Consider the following 4,945-nt stretch of genomic DNA (forward strand, 5'->3'; position numbering starts at 1 on the left):
GTTACTTGGTTAAAGAGACTCATCCCCAGCTCTCTGCAACCTCCTCTCAGGTAGCTGTAGAGGGCGATGAGGTCTCCCCTCAGCCTCCTCTTCTCCAGACTAAACACCCCCAGTTCCCTCAGCCGCTCCCCGTACAACCTGTGCTCCAGACCCTGCACCAGCTCCGTTGCCCTTCTCTGGACACGCTCGAGTCATTCAATGTCCTTTTTGTAGTGAGGGGCCCAAAACTGAACACAGGAATCGAGGGGCGGCCTCACCAGTGCCCAGTACAGGGGTCAGATCCCTTCCCTGTCCCTGCTGGCCACGCTATTGCTGACACAAGCCAGGATGCCATTGGCCTTCTTGGCCACCTGGGCACACTGTTGGCTCCTGTTCAGCCGGCTGCCAATCAACACCCCCAGGTCCCTCTCTGACTGTCAGCTCTCCAGCCACTCCTCCCCAAGCCTGTAGCGCTGCTGGGGGTTGTTGTGGCCCAAGGGCAGCCCCCGGCATTTGGACTTATTGAAACTCCTCCAGTTGGGCTCAGCCCATGGCTCCAGCCTGTCCAGGTCTCTCTGTTCAGATCTCCAGATCCTACACTGCTAAAAGTATACTCCAAATTCTGACATGGTAGTGATTTAAAAATAAAAGTATTTGGAAACTTTGAGTCTGTAAACTTTAATAGAAGGATGGAGCCAAAGGCACCAAGCAATTAATGCACTGTTTCTTCCGGGCAAGACAAGTAGCCTTATGATACAGAGCTGAAGCATATACTAATTAGGAACATTGGAGGAGGTCTGGACTAGTTCACAGGGGCTTGCTTCAGTTTTAAACTGTAAATCTAATAGGATTCAGCATAGTCATTGTATTATTCCACAAACTATACACAGAAGGATGCAAGTAGTTTCAATACATTTAATAGAAGTAATCACATACAGTTTTCGCAAAATCTAGTCCTGAGAAAACAAACAAATTGATTTTAGTAGAGGATTTTTATTTTTCCAAACTCTCATCAAACTAAATGGAGAGGCAGGTTTTTTCATCTTATAAGAAATTAGACTAATAATTTACAGTACTATCTTTGAATTTATTAGAATAAAGCTCCACTACATTTGCAGAGAGCTAACATATGCTCAGACCTATCCTTAACACAGTTTGACACTGTCTCCCACCAATGGAAGCCATTCTAGGTACTTTAGTGGGTGTTGGATGAGATCTCTGAACCCTGTGACATTTGGGAAGGGCCTAAAAAATAGAGGGTCACACTAGAAATAAACAGAATGTAAATTTAGGTTTTTCTTTCATACTCTAATATATGACTTTTTAATGTAAGGTTGAGACTGCTAAGAGACAAAGGCAAGCATCATTATAAATTAAAACCCTCTTTGCCCTTCCCCCTAAAAATGTACTTACACCATTATTTTACTTTAAATTAGTAAATCTATTTCCTAAATACTCTGTTATGTACAGAACCATAGAAAGGGATATGTTTATATTAGGATTAAAAGATAATTGCATTGCTCTATACATTTTTCTCAATCAAAATTTGATTATTTTTTTCTAAATATGAAATGATGTGTCCAAAATTCATGTTAGCTGATAAGCCAGTTTTATCTGGACACTGGATCATAAATTATGGGTTCACATCTACTTCTGTTATGTGGCAATATTCCCACTGCCTCTACAGAGATTGGGTTCAAGCAAATTTTCCCAGTCTCATTCCTTTTCCTAACAGGTATATAGTAGTCTCATGATGTTTTTCTGCGTCCCAGGTAACATACATAAACATGAGAAGGAAAATCTTCCCTGCAAAAATACACTGTATTCTGCAACTGTGCTGTAACGTCCTGTACCTGCATTTATGAACAGAATATTCCTTCTTACCTTAAGAGGATCGTGCCCTCTCCACACCTGTGCTGCCTGTCAGAATCGGCAGGACAAGTTTGATGGCCTAATGGGATATCCTGTCCCCTTGAAGAGCCAGAGTTCCCATACTTTCATTAACTTGACATTGATACAAAGTGCCTTTCATTCTGCCAGTCCTTTATACAATTACTTGTTCATTGCACCCCTTACTAAGGGCTGAGCCACATAAAAGAGAAGTGGTAGGAGCTGTTTCTTTAGATCAAGCAATAGAAAAGTCTGATTTCTAAAAATTTAAGATTATAACTTTGATAATGGTTCATACTGAGAGGGAAATCTGAGTGACTGAGCAGTTAAAGAGTGCATCATAATGCAAATGCACAGAGGATCATAGTGAAGACTACTCGAGTAACCTTAATTCTGCCTTCTTTACCCTTGGAGTGCTCAGCTTCAAAGCATTATTTCTCTTTTAATGTAGGCCTTTGGCAGTTACAGTATTTCATAGACTGGCAAGCCAAAGAGAACTACTATAACCACCTAATTTGACCTCCTATATAAACCAGGACACAATGTCACTTGCTGCTTTTACTTTGAGCCAATTAACTAGTGTGTGACTAAGCATAACTTTCAAAGGCATTCATTTTTTCACTTAGGGGTTTAAAGAGATGGAGAATCCATTAGTTTTCTTGCTGGTTTGTTCCAACAGTTAATCACTCCTTCTGTTTAAAAAATGTATGCTTCATTGCCTATCTGAATGATTTCATGGTCTCAGCTTCCAGCTATGGGTAATTCAGGTCTTTTGTCTTTGGACTAAAGATCCCTTTATTCACTCGGTATTTTCTCTCCATTAAGATAAGTAAGTGTCTTAGTCACTGTAATCAAATCATCCTAATGCATTCTTGTTGAGGAAGTTAAATACCTTGTGCTTTTAAAGTCTCTCACTGTAAAACACTTCCCGCAGCCCTCCAAATAATTTTGACGCTCTTTTCCGCTTTTTTTTTTTTCTTGGATCTTTTTCAGGGCATGGGAACCAGAACTGTGTGCCATGTTTCAACAGCAAATGAGAGACTGATATCCATCATGAGTCCACCAACTGAAACCATGCACACCACCTCCTTATCTCAGCTTACCCATAAATATCTATCTCTAGCTCTATCATCTTTATCGTTATCTGTATCTATATCTATATTCTTGGGCAAAAGTTATGCAGCCTCTTTGGGACAGGTACAGACCTATCACATCATGGAGATTCATTTTATATTATGATACCTGTTAATCCCCTTCTGCAAAACATTAACTACAGAAAACCGAATTCATTCAACAGGGTCTACTGCCACCAATAGTAGAAGTACAAGCAGATGGTAAGAAGAATAAATGCTCTACCATGGGACTTGCCACTGCTCCAAGGATCCACTGTGGAAACACTGGTCCTTGATCCAAAGATGCTCAGATCAGCCTACGCTGGGAGGACCCCACTAGTACTGCTGCCTTTACCAGACCTGTGCCAGTCCAACCTTAGATTTCACCTTCCTACTTCTGTATTATTTCCCTTCTGTACCTTATCTTTCCCCGTTCATTTCTCTTCCTGTTTCTCCTCTGAGAAGCATTTGGGGCTTCCAGATAAGACTTCATCTTCTGCAGCGTTGATATAACCGTGTGGCCAAAAACATCAGCAAAAAGTGGCATCTTAAACAGTTTTATTGCTGGTGCAAATGAGTTGCATCAAAAAGTTGCCTGAAGGCAATGTGTGGGGCGTGTTCTTCTGCAATGGAAAGGTTGTAAGCAAGCATAAGCGCCAGAAAAACTTCAATTTCTATTTCTATGTTTGCTATTATGTTACATGCGCCTGGCAGGAGATGGTAATTAGAAGGAAACTAGTTGGAATAACTGACACTGTAGATGACTAGAGTTAATTCTTCCTGCTGGACAGTTAATGCCTCCTTTAACCAAAGAGACTGTTGGTTCAGGAAAGAGGATACCGAAGTTATTCCTTCTTTTTCTGCACTTTTAATAACTGATAACAAAGATAGTATGTCCTGAGACTGAGAAAGTTGAAAAGCCAGTTCTTAACTCCTTAACGTTGTATGACAACAGGGTAACTCTTCTAGCTTTCTAGGCCCATTTATTCCCTCAAAATGAATCAAACACTTCTCCAATTATCTAAATATTTCTTATTCTTGAACAGATTACACTCTATGACATTTAACAATTCTGACAGAGCCCTGAGCTTTTTTTTGCCTCTAGCCCGAACCCAGTTCCGTTCAAAAGCTTTTCTGTGGTTATGCTTTTTGGGGTGATGTGTTTTCCGGTGATCTATAATGACTTCACTCTTAGATAAGATCAGTTCTGAATTCTACTTTCATTATCATAAAATTGTTTCCATGTTTTCCACAAATACTCAGACTCAACAGTGAGACCAAAAGTGCAGGTGCTAACAGGGTAAAATCTTTTTGATCTCCTTGGGGGAAAGTGCTGATGAAGGCTTGAAACGTGCATACTAGAACAGTCAGCGAATGTGCTCCTCTTTCTAAAATTTGCACTTTTTAAAAAGTGAAAGTTTATGGTTATTAGTAAATGTGCAGAAAAGCCGATTACCTTTAAATAAAATGTCACACAGAGAGCCGCGCAACTTGTTCATTGCATAAAGCTCTCCACCTCTCTTTGAACATATGAATGCCAAAATACACTCAAGAGCTTAGAAAAATGTCCACAAATAAGTGCCTGCAATCAACTAGTAAAGAAATGAGCTGTATCGTCCAGTAGGAGCAGGCAGCTGTCTTTCAGCAGGGCTTGATTCCTCTGTACCGACAGCATTTTGTGAGAGGTTTATGAATGCAGGAATCCTGGTCATTCAGTCTCAGCTACAGCATTTCAGGCATTGTGTGTAGCATGGACACGGCTCCATTTCCTTCTGTTGTTGTACGCTTTGTAGCTGACTGATTTGAAACTATCAGATTAGTTATTGCTTTTAGTTTATTTATAGAGCATTAAATAACAAAAATAGCAATCAAGAGTTTAATGAGTTATTCCTAATGTAAACAGTAAACATCTAACTTTCAGGAATACCAAAATATGAGGTTGACAAACAATGAGGTTGGAGGGA

The sequence above is a fragment of the Athene cunicularia genome (genome assembly GCF_003259725.1).
Source record: "Athene cunicularia isolate RWA chromosome 2 unlocalized genomic scaffold, athCun1 chr2_part1, whole genome shotgun sequence".
Classification (NCBI taxonomy): Eukaryota; Metazoa; Chordata; class Aves; order Strigiformes; family Strigidae; genus Athene; species Athene cunicularia.